We start from the raw sequence: 19,620 nt of genomic DNA, 5'->3' as shown, positions 1-19,620 counted from the left end.
CATGTGCAGTATGCTGGTGTGAGTTGAGATGCATGTAGGTGTGCACGATGTAAAGTGTGGATGCTACCTGCATGCATCATGGTCCATCCCCATTCTGGCCCTCCTCCATGTTACTGGCGTTATACATGTATGTTTTATAGGAGGATGTCCATACCATTCCCTAAGATAAGACTGTAAATTATGTCTGAGTTTAATCAACGTTATGAAGGGATACGAGTAGCCTCACAACACTGTGTATAAACAATAGTTACAATACATAAGTTGAAGTCCACGTGTCTCCCTCATAGTCTGAGAGTCAAAAAGATGTGAGAATAATGTGAGAATTTGACTTTTGCCTGTAACCAGGGAGTGTACATAAGTCTTTCAATGTTATACTGCTGTACAAAGTATTTGTCTGGCCGAGTGAGCTGTGAGAAACAGGTCAGACAAATGTGAATCTCAGTTTAGACAAGTGTGAGACAGTTAAGACAGTCAAGCTGTGAGATGCAGCTCAGATCAGTATAGTAGATTCCATTCCTTCCCCAAGTACATTCAAAATCTTCTCAACATTTCCTACTGAAGGCGAAGAGGTGATATACTAACATAAACTCATGGTCTAAGATAGGAAACACATAGTTATGAATCCTTAAATACTAATATTTGAGGGACCATGTTAGATTACGTTTTAGTTGCGGAGAGCTTTCTGATGAATATGTTGCTATTGTAGATTCAGAATTTTTTAATTTTTTTGTGACAGTAATTTATACTATTAGAAATGTGTAACCTGCACTACAATTTCTGTGAACTTTAGACATAACAAGGAAAGGCTACAACCAGAGACCATATATGGTCTCTGCTACAACATAACATTGAATGTAGCCAAATGAAATCATCTTCCAGAGATGGAAGGGACATCATAACCAAGTGACGTCAGAGTTCCCTCCCTTGGATCGTGTTCACTCTGGAATTCACAGGATTAATTCACATTATGTTAATCAGATGTATGGCTGTTTCATGAAATGAAAAATAACCAATAATTGCATATCTGAATTTTTAAAAGCTTTTTTGTGCTAGCAATGCATACTATTTATATATGTTTTGTTTTAACCTGAAGATGACGTGGAGATGCTGTGTATTGCCAGACTGGGCTACTGTAGACAAGCAGTGCTGCATGCCGTCACCGCTGTTGTTGATATTATTGTTTTTCAGGCCTTTTCCTCCTGCGATAATGCATGAAAATAAAGTTTGATACATATGTCTTTTGTCAGTGTTTCTTAAACTTGATTTGGCAGAATAAGTATTGAAGTTGCAGCCCCTACACTGAGTGAGTTATAAAGGAGTCTGTGTTGTGTCATGGTAGCCTGTAAATAATCGAGTGTGGGTCAGGCAAATTAGTAGTTGACAGCATGAACGATGAGCTACTTTAATCGACATTTACCAAGGGCATAGATACTACATATTTTGTTCGCAAACACAACAGAATATGTATTTGATTAGATTTAATGTGTACTGTGTTAATTGTTTGCGATGAAATCAAGTGAAATATCAGAACACATGGGGCTTGTCTGTGTTGTCATATTCTAATTTACGAATTTAATCTAAGAGGAGTTAAGCTAAACTATCCCTCGGAAGGAAGGCTTCGTATCTTGGCATGGCATAATCTTTGAAGCGGCTGTAAAATACCTGTGAGTCTAGCAGTTGAAAAATAGCATGCTTACAGTTATATAGCTTTTCAATGTCTTCTAAGTCGCTGCAAAGAGGAGTACTCACGACTGTAACACTTTCTCAAGTCGTATATCCATTAACATGTGCCAGTCCATGACACGCTTGCACAATCACGTCGGTGGATAAAAATATACATACCATAAACTATATATGTGATAAAATTTTGCTACGAAAAAGATCTTAAGAGCAGCAATAGGCATTAATTTTCAAACAAACTGTCTAAGGCATCTGTGTACGTTATCTATGGACAGGTGTGATTCACAAGATTACGTTTGTGGCGTGTTTCGCCATATGAAAGAAGGGCACGGGAGGGCGATTTTCTGTAAGTATTTCGGTACCAATGATGAGACGGAGGTGATGAGGTGGGCGCGGATGATTATGAGTAATACTCTTATCTGTTAATACACATTTTAACTTCATGGCATGGAACGGCAAATCGCTGAACGGAAGATTTGAAGTACACCCTCCATTTTCAACGGATTACATAAAAATGGTGGCAATTCGCTTGACACCCATGCATATTAAATTAACACAATTAGGTCGACAGCATGGTATGTAATGTTTACGATTTCTTACACCTGACCATTAATATAAACTTTACTGTATACTGTGATGATATCTATCATTTCTGTGTAATATAAAGGTCAGGTTACCTTAAAATTGAGCTAAATATACACCGAAATTCGTCTTTACCTAATTAAAACAAACACGTTGACACGATAAAACTCGATGTGTTCGCAGGAAGTAGCTATTGGCATTGAAAGACCTTAAATACGAGTTGAACGAATTAGATCATTTACATTTTAAGCGATTGAAAGAATTATACGTTGAACGAGGGTTTCATTATTTTCACGGGGCGGTCGGGTAGCCTGGTGGTTAAAGCTTTCGCTCGTTACGCCGAAGACCTGTGTACGATTCCCAACACGGATACAATGTGTGAAAGCCCTTTTCTGGTGTTCCCCACCGTGATAATGTTGGGTTATTGCTAAAAGCGGCGTAAAAATCAAACTCACTCATTAGTTTCACAAAAAATTTACAAAATACGATTTATTTATTTTTTAAAGAGTAATATTGAACCATTAATGACAGATTTCAAATGCTTCTACTATCATCTTAGCATCGATATCTTATAAACCACACAAGACTGGAAGACATTCTCTTGATCCCGATACTGGAAGGCAACTGCACGGAGTTCAGAATTACATCTACATTCCATCTGCAATACACAGCTCAAGACAAACGTACAGTGGGAGACAAATTGGTTTTGTAAGTGTTACAAGTAGGCAGCATTGGAGATGTTCAGCTTTCTTTCTTGTTACATGGGTGATACCATTTTACTTAATCAAGGGTACAGGGTACTACTTACTGATGCAACCAGCCATAACGAGTGTTGTTTTAATGGGTCTGCGTTTTGGCAGGTCTACGTTTTGGGAAGATACCGAGATGTTACCAGTGAGGATCTATTGCATCAAATTGAAATAAAGATAAGAGTTTATAATATATATGTGTATCTCCTTGCCTTTATCAGTGATATCAGTAACTTTGAAATTGGCTTTTTGGGCTCAATTTGTTATTGTCTGATTTCTAATTAATCGATCCTGGACTTCATTAACACTTTGTGCCTGCCGAAACCTGTTCCAAAGTCTACCAATCACGTTGAACATACTGGCTACATCTGAGTTCTACCCGTTGTAGCAGGCGGATAGCCCATCACGTTGTAGACGACGCATCTGATAACAAATACTGCATTAAAGCAGCAGTAGAGATCCTACGCGGTACTGCGGATAAATGAAAATCAACACTACTAATGGCTCAGAGTGAGTTGGCGTCCTTTCACTGAAGTGTCAATATCAAGAATGACCCCTACCCACGCACACACAGGAATCGCAAGGTCCACGTGCAGTGTTTCGGGTATCACTTTTCAAAGATGATCTGTCTTCTGACGAGAGATCATAACATTTATATTCATTGCCCCCCTACGTTTTTTTGGACAGTATGTACACACCCTTTATTTATTGCACTGCATTCAAATAATTAAGTACAAAAAAGCATCTTAAAATAAATTACTTGAAAGTGTAATGCGTTCAAATAGATATTTTGAAAAATGTGTGATTCGTTCAATATCCATAGGGGCACGGCTGGCCCAGTCGTCTAAGGCGTCGCTGTGCAGAGTTGCGTCCCTTGGGCACGCCAGAAACCTATGATTGTGGGTTCGAATCCCGGTTCGCCCCGATTATGTTTCTAGGTTTGTCAGCACCATATCCGTGCTCGTGGGTTTCACCGAAGTGGTAAACGTCTGAGACCTGCATCACTTCGGGCTCTCCACCAACATTAAGCTTACACGCCGTGATATAACTGGAATAATGTTATAAACGGCGTTAAACCCAACTCACTCACTTACTCACTCACTCAATACCCATAGCGTAAATCCGTTCAACAGTATTGTAGGGTTGAGGACTTTCGGGTCCCTCCTTTCAACGTTAAGGATAATCAAGATAAAAGATTTAGTTAAATCAATGCAGTGAACATAGAAACTATCTAAATGGAGAATACTTGTTCAAAATGTATTTTGACTGTGATATTATCAAAACAACAATTTGATTTTTTCGCAGTGAACAGTGAATTATAAGTATTACCAGTTTGATGTGCAGATTTTGGTGTGATGGTACATTACGCACATATGCAGTGTCCACATTGTAGTTGGTATAGTCTGCCATTTGTATACTAAAACTATGAAAGTTTCTCTCAACGCGCACACTTGTTTTTTTTTTCTTCTGGTGTAAACCGTTCAAAATGGAGGGGACCGCCTCCGTGGTCTAGTGGTAGAGCGTCCGCCGGAAGGCGGAAGGGTCCAGGGTTCGATCCCCGACCGCGTCATACCAATAGACATTAAAAGATGGTACTTGTTGTTACCCTGTCTGGCGCAGGGCATTAAGGGGCTTAAACAAGGACTGGTCGGCTCGGAGTCAGTATACTGTGTCTGAGTGGGGTATTCATGTTAAAACTGCGACATGGTATCTCAGTGAGCTAGCACTATAAATCGGCATCAGTCCGGACTAGTACAAGCAGCCACACAAATACACACACGTACATGCACGTCGTTATATAAGCGCAATAATCTTGGACGCAACGTTAAACCCCATTTCACCTCACCTCAAAATGGAGGGTGTTTTTGCCGTTGTGTCGTTGTTGATCTGCCGATTCCATGCCGTGACTTGTGTGAAGGACAAGTAAGCACAGACACAAGGAATATATCAGTCAGTCGTAGGTATATTAGCGTCATCATTGGGTACCGCCTTACCAGCGTATTTCCCTTTCTCGTCCATACAACATCAAACGTTAGGAAAACATGGAAATACAGTTCACGTGCAGGACTACCGTCATACCTTGAATAGGTGAGGTTGAGGTGAGGCGAAATTAGGTTTAATGTTCAAGATAACTGCACTATTATAGCAATGCGCGCGAGTGTGTGTGTGTGTGTGTGTGTGTGCGTGTGCCGTGCGTGTGTGTGTGTGTTTGTGTGTGCTCTTGCTTGCTTGCTTGCTTGCGTGTAGGCAGTTTTATTGTGCAAGCCCAACGCTATACCATGCAGTTTTACAGGGATACCCCTCTCAGATAAAGTAATCTGTCTCCGAACAAACCAGTCCTTATTTTGTCCCATTCATGCCGAGCGCCAGACAGGGTAACAACAAGTACCAAATTTTGACACTTTTTGGTATTACGCGGCCGGGGATCGAACCACAGCTCTGTTGACTACACGGAGGCGGTCGGTTTAAATAGCCTGCTATGATATTTTGCTACATCTCTGAAATAGACCCCTTGGCCTTGAACAAGTCATCGAGTAGCTGTGCACTGACCTAAATATACACACTGTATCCTCCAGTGCCTTGGCACCACACGGGACACGTTTGTGTTTTAGTTAATGTGTTGATATATTGAACTGTCGAGCCCAACATCACTGATGATTGAACCACCTAAGCTGCAATCAGTTGAACTACCTACACATATAATTACTGCTTGTTTTGTCCATTTTTTGAGAGCGCCAAGCAGTTTAACAATAATTGAGTACCATCTTTAACGTCTTTTGGTATCACGCGGCCAGTGATAATAATAAAAAAGAGATTGAGTTAAAATAGTGAGTTGAATAAAGCAAAACCCGTAACCCAACTCAACGTCAAAGAATATTTAAAAAAGCAGTGTGTTGATCTGTTGGGATGGGTCAGTCGGTAGAGAATTTAAGGCACATGTGTGGTTTCGTTTTACCTCGCAGTCAAGAATTTTAAAGCCGAAAAGTGAGTTGAGTTGAGTGCCGCTTTGAACAATATTTCAGTTATGTTACGTTTCAGCCGAAAGTGATGTCAGTCCTCTTTCGACGTTTAACATATGTCCCTGTGTTTATTTTGCAGGTCAACGATTGACTTGCCTTTGCATGTGTTTGTTACGGGTGCCACCGGTGGGGCAGGATACGCTCAGTCTTTCGCGAACACCTGGTATCATCACTCACATATAGTGATTCCTACACACATGCTTACAATACACTAGTAGTTGGAATCGTACAACGGACCTGCCTCTAGCGGATATTTCTCATGATCAGGAAAGGGTTGTGCATTTTAGACGTTCAACAGTTTGGTGAAACAAACGAGCACAGGCACGGTGCTGACAAACCTAGAAACACAACCAGGGCGAATATTGAATTCAAACCCGTGATCGCAGGTTTCTGGCTCAGTTTGGGACGCATCACAGTGAATTGCGATGCCTTATATGACTCCCGTTTTCCCAACCAGGATATATATGTAGCTGTTCGAGTCTGTCCGTGAGTGTGTCCAGTGGTTGATACTAAGATCAAAGAAGCCTGGTCACGCGCTGTAATCACACGATACCCATGATACCCCCCCCCCCCCTTCTCTCTCTCTCTCTCTCTCTGCCACTCCTCTCTCCATTTTCTCTCCTTCTCTCTCTCGATCTCTCTTTCTCTCCATCTCACTCTTCTCTCTCCATCCCTCTCTTCTCTCCTCGCTCTCTCCTCTCCCCCTCTCTCTTCATATATCTCTTCTCAACTTCTCTCATCTCTCCCTCTCCTCTCGCTCTCTTCTCTCCCTCTCTGTCTCCATCTCTCCATTCGCTCTCCTAATCTCTCTCCTCTCTCCATCTCCCTCCTCTCTCTCTCCATCTCTTTTCTCTCTGTCCATCTCTCTCCTCTCTCTCTCTCCATCCATCTCTCTCTCCATCTCCCTCCTCTCTCTCCCCAATCTCTTTTCTCTCTGTCCATCTCTCTCTCAATCTCTCACTTCTCTCTTCTCTCTGTCCATCTCTCTGTCCATCTCTCTCCATCTCTCACTTCTCTTTTCTCTCTGTCCATCTCTCTGTCCATCTCTCTCTCCATCTCTCACTTCTCTCTGTCCATCTCTCTCTCCATCTCTCACTTCTCTCTTCTCTCTGTCCATCTCTCTCTCCATCTCGCTCTTTTCTCTCCATCTCTCTCTCCATCTCGCTCTTCTCCCTCACATTCTGCATGCCGCTTGATGAGAAATACCAGTGAAAACTCGGTCCCTTCAAGAGGAATCTAAACCTTGAATCGAATCTGTTTTTGTAGAGCCTCCCGTTTGGTTTCACTGAACCCTTAATGGCAGCGTTCCACTGCAACAACTTCACAACACGGGCTATGTATAAGCGCAGTGACGGCGAGACGCTGGAGCCTTTACGAGATCACTGAGACACTTCAATATTCCCGCACCGCGCTTCTTTGGCTGTTGTCATAATTGGTGCATACGCTGTGTCCAGAAAACCAATCCCATTCCTCATTTATGGGTGCATCTGATTTAGTCCACAATAAAAAAAAATCACTCGTGACGCAAATTGGCAACTTTATTATACCAAAATGTTAACGCTTAAGATATCATTCATAAGTAAAATGTGGCTGAGGCGGCGGACCCCCCACCCCCACCCCCGAAAGAATAACCGCCATAGACAACGTTATCAGTTGTTTATAGTTGTAAAGTTTCTAAGCTCTGTATACTCAATGACATTTCAAAAGTCATGTGATATAACCTACAACATCATGTTTTTCGACATATTTGAATAAACCGTCTAATCGGGGAAATCTTCAGCCCACAATATTTGATTAGATTATTATTTGATTCCAAACTTGGGATGAGGGCGTTTCCTCTCTTCCTTTTTAAAATACAACAATATTTGTTATTAAATTCAGATATTTTCTCCTGGCAAGATCACATTATCTAGCTGAACACATGTTTTAATAATTAAAAGCATAAATAATAATAATAATAATAATAATAATAATAATAATAATAATAATAATAATAATAATAAAAAATAAATAAATAAATAAATAAATAAATAAATTATCATATACCCATCTTAAACCAGCAAGTGTTTACAAAAGATGTAATTATTCACATATATACACCGTTCACTGTTTATAATGATCCATACAGTGAGAAATATAGAGCATAATGAACAAATAATTAATTTGTTATGAGTAATTTTCTCCATATTGTCTGTTATCATATATTGTAAAACTAATGACCCCAGTCGTCTTTAATAAATCACGAACCTGTTTACAGATCGAAATACATGACCTACAAGGTCTGGAGCCAGCCTAAGCAATGTCATTAAGACAGTGAATCTTGATTTACCATGCGCATCTGTCAAGACAACAATTGATAATTATCTCCACTCTGACTTCCGACTCCTGTAAGCCTATTGGTCCATTCAGACATATTTGACTGTCAAAGGTCATGCGTAGAATCAATGTTTGGTTAGTCCTAATCGGCTGAGTCAACACATCGCCCAGTTTGGCCGTCACGTCATTCCTGATAGAGAAGAAGTAACATGAAAACAGGAGTTTATTGAATAGGCAATTTGTGTTCCTGATTAATAGTGCAAGAGAACATGGTGACAGATTGACCAAGGACCCAATGACGGAAGCCCATTTGTCATGTTGTTGGTTCTTTGGCTTGTCAGAGAACGGAAGACAACATTTCACAAAGGAACGCTAGCGTCAAACTGGGGGTAATTCATGAGTTGGTACTAAGCAAAGCGCTCGTGTATTGTGATGGTCGTAATAGACGTGGTTATTGCCCCCATGTCAAAGAATATGACCCAATTCATCCATCATAGACACCTCTAAATCAGCGGTTAAATGGTATTGGCCACAAAAGGCTATGACTTCGTGATTGACCATGGCGCCCGATGTCAACAAAAGGCCACCTTGCGTGGTGTCAGCAACTATTCAACAGTTAACATATCAATATCTTCGTGAAAAGGAGACGAATTCGAATAAAACAGGTGGTACAATTGTTTACATATATTCATTTTAAAACATCTGTAAAGCTGGATTGGTAAACAAGTAAAGATTGATATTAATACCGCTCCATATAATGTCATCCCTTACACAGCGACTCTGAAATAAAAACATTGAAAGCAAAAATCAGATACATACGCGATAGCTTGCACTGAGACAAAATTTGGATATCTGCCAGAGGCTGATATAAAATCATGAACAAATTTTAGCATTTCTAAATAAAGATTTGCTGTACATTACAATACTATAACGAAAAGAGTTAAAGATCATAACCTTTAGAGTGAAAATACATGTTTCTTATAATGCCAGTGTAGTAGGTACACGCAAAGACATAGTAAAGTGCACCTTCATGGTGGCAGCCACAAGAACAATATGGATTAGTTGATGTAAACATGTTAAGCCTGTCAACATAGGAACAAAATGTAACGAAACCCAAAACAAAAAGATTCTTCTCGATTAATTATGTTCTTCCAGTAGGTTCCAAAGTTTAACCGTTAAAAATTACCCTAGAATGATAACAAGGGTAGGAACAAAACTATACACAACAAAAGAACAACATAAGAATAATTTACAATAGCAAGTACACAATAATGGGACACTGAATTCACAAGGGATGATGATATTAGATTTGGTTTGTTGTTTAACGCCGCACTCAGCAATATTCCAGCTATATGACTGCGGTCTGTAAATAATCGAGTCTGGACAAGACAATCCAGTGATTAATATCATGAGCATCGATCCACGCAAATGGGATCGATGACATGCATCAACCAAGTCAGCGAGCTTGACCACACGATCCCGTTAGTTGCCTTTTACGACAAGCATAGTCGCCTTTTACGGCAAGCATGGGTTGCTGAAGACCTATTCTACCCCGGATCTTCTCGGGTCTGATGATATTAGAAAGGACAGTACATAATGCAAGAAGTACTTACTACAAGTAGCTCTAGGGATACATGTTCAATAGTCACATGGTGTGTTGAAAAATGAAATTACAGTAGACTACGGTTAAAACGAACACGCTCATAAAGAACTGACGGATATAACGAACTTACTTTTTGGTCCCGATTATTTGCTGTAGTTATGCTGTATATATGCTTATAACGAACTACGGTTATAACGAACTAAATTAGTAGTCCTTTAGAGTTCGTTATAACCGTAGTTTACTATACAGTGCTCCCAATCCACCAACAATGCTGGCCACTCGTATATTTGACTAATCTGGTAACAACGAGAACTCCTGGAAATATTATATATGCAGCACTTATCATAGCGGCAAACACAAAGAAGCTGGTTATTCTCATTTAAAGGAGACACACTCCGACACCAATTAAACAGCCAGTGTTTGTTTGAAAACTAAATTTACCAGATAGACAACCAACCCTTGTACACTGAATTATGTATCAAAGAGGATAGGGCGGTCGGGTAGCTTAGTAGTTAAAGCATTCGCTCACCACGCCGTAGGTCTGGGTTCGATTCTCAACATTGGTACAATGTGTGAAGCCCATTTCTGTTCCCAACCGTGATATGACTGGAATAGAGCTAAAAGCGGCGTAAAACCACACTCACTCACAAAGAATATGAATTTGTCCCTCTACACATAGATAAAATTGAATTAAATTTTATCCAATTTAGTCTTGATACTATTTCAATATTTTCACTATTTCTAAGGGACTTGTAGGAAAAGGACTAGGATTGATTCCCTTTTATACACAAGGAGAACCACATGTACAAACAACTAAAGCTGCATCTACACGAAGAGGTTAAATGTTCAAACAAACGCATATTGGTAATATCTTCCTAAATCCGAGAGCTGTTTGGTCACGAAAGCGATACATAAATATATACATTACTGAAACCCTCCACTTGCTATAGCATGTAATCAGCTCTCACTATAAACCAATCCACGGACAGCAGACGGCCATTTTAAGAACCGTCAGATAATGATAATACACACCAACAGCGCTGCCAAGGACGGCATCCTCTCCTGTACTGGGTAATAGACAAATGGCGTTATCAATGTCAAATAACACGGTATACATTTACTGATACAAGAAACCCGAGGCAATGTGATTGATAGTGTATTAGTGTCTTATGGTGTAGGATCTTTTAATCACCCGCATCAAAATACACTCCGTGGGAATCAAGTCGAACATTTGTGGCAAATGAAACCCTTTGTGGTGATGGCTGATTGAATCATAGCCATGTTGGTATTGAACGAATGTGTGGCCATCCATAAGCACTAATGAGAACGATCTTGGATTACTTAAAAGTGTAACCGATTTGTTGCCAAGCTCTCGCCCAACCATCAATCTTAATTACAACTTCAATACTGGAGCTCTTTCGGAGTTCCTAGATATTCAGTGCTACCATTTACCCTCAGTGCTATTTGATCTGTGCCAATTAGGAATTATTGCGCGCCTGCCCCATGGCTGACTAGCACTGACAGTTGAACTGAAGCAAATCCTGCTCCTGCTAATTGTTTGAAAGCATCGTGGCGCAGATATGATGCTTCAGTTTGCATGCCCGACCACTCGGCCCCTTACTCCCAGTTTTATCTCATTTGCAAATAATCCCTGAATTGAGCCAATCTAAGTCTGTTCACAATCGCTTCGTGGAACACAATCATACACGCATGGAAATAAGCACGGTGACACTTTGGGTCACCCGTTCCTACAATCAGATGCAAACTGATTTCGATGAGTCGTAGGGTGACGGACATTAACGTTAAGTGGTCATTTCTTTTGTGGCAGCAGAAGGATCAATATCATCATTGTGTCCGGATTACACCACTCTGTAGCCATGTATCTTGCAAATCTCATGATGCTTCAAAATATATAAACGTCTATTTAGTTGCCTTTAAGCACTCTGACTCGTATAGCACTGTCACTGTCATGCAAAGGAAACCTGGACTTCTGTTGTGCTAACGGTGTTGTAATAAAACTACGTACTGGTGTTAGTGCTGACATTGATTGACTAACTGTTGAAAAGGAGTAACAAGATAACTGGTCGTGATGTTTTGATATGTCGTATATGTGTGGGAAACGATTTAAATCTGTAAAGGCTTATTTAAATAAACTTTAAAGAGGAAACAGATAAGTGAATACTAATTTCTCCTGACAGCTATGCAACGACTATTGGTTATTTTTTGCCATCTTAAAAGCTTTGTACAATCACATAAGCAAGAAAAATATCTGTGTTAATTGGCATGAGCTTGTCACGTTCTGAAGGACGCATGTCTGAGAGAATACAATAAGTTCATTGTACATTATATTTTGTTTTCGATTGAACTGAAGTGTATGTAACGGGCTCCCAGTAAACATCCGCTTCAGGGAAGACAGGATGCTAATTCAGAATAAAACAGAATTGACCATACTTCATGCCATAATTCGATTTGTTTTCTCCAAACTGAGGACATTGAAAACTTAAATATTTATTCTTTCGTTTTGGAATGGACAACGTTCCTTATTTTCGAAAATGTTGACCTTATACCTAGACAAGATAAGATCGTCAACTGCTGGACCATCTATAATAAGTATTACTCATGTAATCCAAACACAGACCGCCTCCGTGGTCTAATGGTAGAGCGTCCGCCCGGAGAGCGGAAGGTCTGGGGTTCGATCCCCGGCCGCGTCATACCAAAAGACGTTAAAAGATGGTACTTGTTGATACCCTGTCTGGCGTTCGGCATTAAGGGGCTAAAACAAGGACTTGGTCGGCTCGGAGTCAGTATACTGTGTCTAAGTGGGATATTCATGTTAAACTGAGGCATGATATCTCAGTGGGCTAGCACTATAAATCGGCATCAGTCCGGACTAGCACAAGCAGCCACACACACACACGTGCATGCACGTCGCTATATAAGTGCAATAATCCTGGACGCGACGTTAAACCCAATTTCACCTCACCCCACCTCATCAAGGTGCCGACCATGTACGAAAAGGTAGACCATTAAAACTATAGTTATATGTTCGTGATAAACAAATTACTTTGAAAAAAAGATGAGGATGCTCCAATGATGAATAATTCATCCAACATAATGGTCGCTATTCCGAGGGTGTTCCAAATTACAGTGTCGCGAGAAATAATCACCTTTTGAACACTAGTGTGTGAATTATCGGAATATATACTTAACCAAATTAAAAACTTCGTAATCCTAACATTTTAACATTTTGAACAGTTATCATTGTGGGCCCTTATTGTGTATTTAAACAGTAATGGCCACGTATTGTCTTCAGATAACACCCGTTTTTGTGCAGGTTAATCGATCAAAATAATGTGCACAGCACTATAGTGGCAAAAGTGGTTTTTCACGTGCAACTGGTCACGTGGCCATAATACCGAACGTGTTTTCAGCCATACTTTATAGCAGTCATTAACAAAAAAAGAAAAACACAAGAAAACTAAAGTCTTTACGGCCATTTGTCATGCCACGCCTTTCAAATGTGCAACGTGAACGTGCCATCGGCATGTTGCAGACGGGAACGTCCGTAGCTGAAGTCGCAAGGACGATGGGTTGTAGTCGACGGACTGTCTATGATTTACAGACGCGTCTACAGCAAACGGGTACCACCGCTGATCGCCCTCGGCCAGGTCGACCACGTGTAACGTCACATGCAGAGGATCGTCAGATTGTCTTACGTCACCTCCGTAACCGATTTTTGACGCTACATCAACCAGAAATGAACTGTTTAGGGATAGACTGAGTGCGCAAATTGTTCGAAACCGTCTGAGAACTGCTCACCTTCAAGCACGACGGCCATACTGCTGGCCGATTCTGAATCAATTACACAGACGTCAACGTCAATTGTGGGCACAGCGACACTTACGATGGACTCAGAGGAATTGGAATCAAGTCGTCTTCAGTGATGAATCCCGATTAAATCTTCGATTTGCTGATGGTAGGGCGAGGGTGTGGAGGCGCCGTCATGAACGTTACGCTCAGTGTTGTATACAGGAAGTTGACAGATTTCGAGACGGAAGTGTCATGGTGTTGGGTGCTTTCTGTTGCAATGCACGTTCCAGGCTTCTTGTCATCCGTGGCAACCTAAACGCTGCTGCTTACCGCGACCAGGTACTGGTACCAGAACTTCTGCCTTTTATGGCAGCACATGGACCCGGTTTGATCTTCCAACACGACAACGCCAGACCCCACACATCAATGTTTACAAGGAATTTTGCAGCAACAATGGCGTCGTCTTCCCAATCATGTGTTCAAAGAATCCTTCTTTGGACAAAATGATTAAAAATTACCTTCTCTGATACTTTTGTCCGTTGTATATCATATATGGGATTACTTTTAAGAATGTTAAGTTTTTAATTTGACTCAGTATACAAGTGCAACTTAGACTGTCCTCGACAAACGACTCCACATATGCAGGGATGACCCTATAACACATGACACATTCGTGATGGGGTCTTCTATTGGTGTAAGGTTATAGGTTGATTTCATAAAGACTAATGACCCCTTGGGGATACCGGAATAGAAGTGGTCCCCTGTACTCTATGCTTGTCGTTGGAAGCGTCCAAGATGGATCGCGTGGTCAGGCTCGCGGACTTGGTTGATTGCGTGTCCAAGTACCTCATCTCATTATTTATATCACTGGTATGCCAGACTCGATTATTTACAGGCCTCAATGATATACTAGTAGCTGGGGAATTGTGGACTGCGACACCCAACGATTGAGGCGTCGTAAAATGCTGCTCCTGAAAGGTGGACACGTTTTCAGACTATATTCCTTAAAACAAATGTCCATGATTACACTCTGCTTGTACACTGTCTCAACTTCAGAAATACTGTTGACGTCATTGCAGTTGGTTTGAGCCTGAAGGTGATGGAAGTTCAGTTTAACAGGTTGGTTGGTTTGTTGTTTGACGCCGTACTCAGCAATATTCCAGCTATATGACGGCGGTCTGTAAATAATCGAGTCTGGACCAGACAACCCAGTCAATCCTCAATGCAGTTTAGAAATCCAAGTCATGTCTATTAATTAACACTGGTGAGTGAGTTGGGTTTAACGCCGCTTGTCACAGTATTCCGGTTACATCACGGCGTGTCAGCTTAATGTGGGGGGAAAGCCCGAAGTGATGCAGGTCTCAGACGTTTACCACTTCGGTGAAACCCACGAGCACGGGTATGGTGCTGACAATCCTAGAATCATAATCCGAGCGAACCGGGATTCGAACCCACAGTCATAGGTTTCTGGCGTGCCCGAGGGACGCAACTCTGTACTGCGAATCGCGGCGCCTTAGACGACTGGGCCACCCGTGCCCTCTAATGATTAACAATTTCGTCCTCTTATTTCAAGGCAAGTTCGTTTCTGGGATGCCGTCTAAATTGCCCGAAAGACAGCTTCTGTTTCCTGCGGCTCGATGCCAACTTCAGCATTATTGCTTCTCACCAAAGTCGATTTAAAAATAACTGAATTGTTTTCCCCGATTTCCCTTTTAAATTCAATAAAAAGACATGTCCAGTTCAAATATATATTGTGTTGAACATCTAGTGGGTACTTTGTTTGTACTTCCCGAGTCACCATTGACCGGTAAAGATCCGGGTTAGAATAGGTCTTCTGCAACCTATGCTTGTCGTAAAAGGCGACTAACGGGATCGGGTGGTCAGGCTCGGTGACTTGGTTGATGTCTTCGTATCCCAATTGCGTGGGTCGATGCTCCTGATGTCAATCACTGGATTGTCTGGGCAGGGCTCGATTATTTACAGACCGACGTCATATAGCTGGGATATTGGAATATAATTTTATTCTTCAGTTCACAAAATTTCAGATCACAGTATCCTAGTTTTTGTGAGTAAGTGAAATATGCAAACAGTTCAGCAACCACTCGCCATGAGACTCGACTCAGTTGTACAGAAGTGCCATATTTCCAAATGGTCTATTTATGACTCGCCATATGACTGAAATATCGCAGATGCAACGTTCATTTTTAACTCACTCATTCTCACCAAATAAACACATGCATTTCAGTACTTGATCCCCAAACCCATTAACCACCACCAATCGACAGGCAAATGTACACACGTGCTTTTTTGTTGCAACTATTTTTTTTCAATTTCCCTTACAACTACATTCACGGTATTACCTAATGAACTTTATGTTAGAAATTAGAAAAACCTACTCTGGTAGCTTAAACAAAACTATCAACAACCATACGTCTGTGTTAACGTTCAAGTTAAGAGGCGTAATTGCTATGTATGTTTCCGACATTTGTACTCATACCTGCCAGAACTGTTCGCCTTTCATTTCAAACCAATCAATATGATAAAAAACGTTACAAAATTGAACAACTGTAGCAAAACCTATGTTCAAACTGTCCGTGGCGCGTGCAATTTGTTAGCAGCATTATATCCTGATACACAAAGACAGCTCACAGTTTGGTGACATTGTTTCTGTACTCGATTCCAACTTGGTTCAACACACGTCTAAATCTTCCTAAAGCGGGTGGGGAATACAGTTTCTCAAGGATCGATACCCGACTTTCTAGCGCGGCTGATCGCAGCTTCTGGTTAATCCAGCTGGCAAACTAGCTTGTTGATATTAGGGACAAATTATCAAAATGCCTCGTCTCTCCATTTGCGACATGCAACTGGAAAAAGCATTTAAAGTGACGTCATTGTTTCAGCCCAGAAACAGGTAATTGCGGAAAAAATTGGAAAGAAATAATAGCGCGATAATGTGTAGAAACTGGGTTGCAAGCACGTCTTCCTATTTGCTGGGGTTTACACATCTAGAAATAATGGCGTTGACACATCGAATTGGTAAACAGCGGATGAAGTCGTGATAAACGTGGATATAAGCCAAATGGATTCTGCAAACTCTCACTTCGATTGGTCTCACAAACCAGTAGGATTGCAAATGGCGCTACTTCCGGTTCTACGATAGATCGGAAGCTTGCCTGATCATATCATATTTTCAAAGCTTTTAAATTTGCTGCGTATCAGATATGTAAACAGCTTGATGCACGCAGCGAACGTGTAAAGACTGCCGCCACTGAAAAAGATACGACGATTACTAAATCAATAACAGAGATTTAACAAAAACACAGACTATAAGTTGATTCTGTCCCATGGCACGTGACCTAAGGGAAACAACTCCTACGAGATAATGTACATACCACTTTCAAGAACAAAAAACAACGTGTTTTATGTGACAAAATGATTCTGTTTTTAGACAGCACGACTTAAAAGATGTTTTCTCAATTACAACGATAAGTGTCACTCTAATTTCTACTTTCAGTGTATATGACATTAATGATAGGACGCTGGGTGTCACGTGACGGCACGGTATTTCCTACGTGTGATTGATCCCACTCTGTTGTTAGCAAACAGTTGAGTATGTGTAGATAACTTAGCGCCTCGGTCTTTGAATTACTGCTTGGATGATATGTCATGGTTGGAATTAGGACTATGTCGTCAATTCCACACTTGCTTAATATTACTGAATGATATACGGTTCCATGTTGAACCTACGTCAGAAGTGTCAGATTTCATGTCATATTTTACAGCGATTGTATATCAAAGGGCAAATGGTCTTGTGAGCTTTATACACGAGAATAATGAACACGTGTTTAGCGTTATGCATTAAGAGTAGATATTGGTGGTTTCGAAAACAGTCCTAAAAATATTTAATATAACTGTCAAAATGAAAAAGAAGAAGATAGATGTCCATCCTCTGGCAATCGGAACGCTTCATCACCGCTGTGCCAAATTCACACGTTAAGAGGCGTAAAGGGAGTTCTCTCACCTTGTAAAATAAAAGTTTGTAAAGTATTATTTATCGAAATTAACCTTTTTTTTAATATTGTAAGAAATTCACCTGCAAGTAAAAATCAAATTTCTATATGCCTAATGTTTGAGCAAACGACTAACAACGTGCGCAGTTTATGTATATCCCTCAATTACCCATATTGTGACAGGCACTGATGACGTCATACCGTGCTATGACGTCAGGTAACGAGGTTAAAATGCAGTGATATCATACTAATATGCGCTCTGTATCCCTTTGTCAAAAAAGAGTGTGTGTGTGGGGATGGGGGGGTTGGGGTGTCGGGGGGGGGGGGGCAGGTTTGGGGTGTGTGATATGTGGCAGTATGGTTCATTTCACTTTTACTTTCAGATTCTCCACTGAACGCTTCGTATCCACGCAGTGAATACATTTGAATACCAGGTGTTCGCGAAAAGGTGAGCGTATCCTGCCCAACCGGTGGCCCCCGTCACAAACTCATGCAAAGGCAAGTCAATTATTCACATAAAAAGCAATGTGCAGTGCATATAACCAAATGCTCACCACACGGTATGAAAACGTCAGGTGTGTCGCACTCCTGTATCTGCCACATGAAAAGAACTCGAGTTTTACTTTGTAACTATAAGTTTACCGAGATCTTTACATATGGATCTTTGAGTATATACAATGAAGACACTCACTGTTCGAGAAAAAACTGTTTTTCACAATAAGCAACCGTAGATTGAGTATATCAATTCTTTGCCGGATCAAAGATGATTATGAGTACGTACATAGACATATGTGATTAATAATTTTCTTAATCATACAATAAATACATAAACGACTTTTCACATTTTGATCTAAATTTAACTAGCTTTAAACCGTATTTTTTTATCACAGATAAAAACATTATTATTGTTGTTCTTAAAAACATTGTTCATTGTCGATCAGATATGTATTATCTAGATAATAAGTTGTCTACAAGATGGCACTTGAAATAAAACGACGTTAACGCTATCTAATGGAGCGTACTGAAGCGTGAATGCCGAAATTGAAACACTTTCAACTCTAGATGCAGGATCTTTGTTGAAGAGGTTAACGCAGGAACTCTCTACTTTAATTGCCAGATTCCGTCTACTGATGGACGCAGATAGCATTCATTAATTAATGCCCGCATTACTCTGTTAAGCCTTTTGATTTTCTGATCATTTACGATAATATTTCAAAATCGAACTATGATTTGGGGATGATTTTAATGAACTTTAATGCATCACGCCCCACGGGATGACACAGGCTTACCTTAGTTTTAAGCGCTAGTTTGTAACAATAAACGTTTTTCTAATTAAGCAGAAATGTCGTTATGGCGTGTTCATCAGGAAGTGCTTTTTTATTTACCTCTCATGGCGTCTTGTTGTTCGTTCAGGAATGTTTGTGTGTTTTTTGCAAAGAACGTTTGGTAATTACTGGAAATGTGCGACAGTCACTACAGAACACGGAACTAAAGCACAGACAATTCCTCTGTAAAGGTACGGTCCTTAGATCTTACATATTTCACGTGTTTTGAACTATCTCAAACAATGCTCTTGCCAGAAACAAGTTCTTTCCCGACAGAGCAACTACAATAGTTCCATGCTTGCTACCATTATCGCTTCGATGACTGCCGGTGCTTTGTCAATACCTAGGCAATTAAGGCGGAGTACGAAACACTTGTTCTTGAAAACGTCATTCCATTAGCGTAATATTCAGTTAAACATTAAGTGTTTAAGGCGTGCAGTAAAACGAATCTCTACAGAAACACTAAGCTTGACGGAACTATATAAAAAACTCTATATTGATTGACAATCTTCTGTAAACTCCTGA

The sequence above is a fragment of the Haliotis cracherodii genome, unplaced genomic scaffold, assembly GCF_022045235.1.
Source record: "Haliotis cracherodii isolate W230 unplaced genomic scaffold, xgHalCrac1.p SCAF_5, whole genome shotgun sequence".
NCBI lineage: Eukaryota > Metazoa > Mollusca > Gastropoda > Lepetellida > Haliotidae > Haliotis > Haliotis cracherodii.
Note: the sequence above shows the minus strand (reverse complement) of the source record.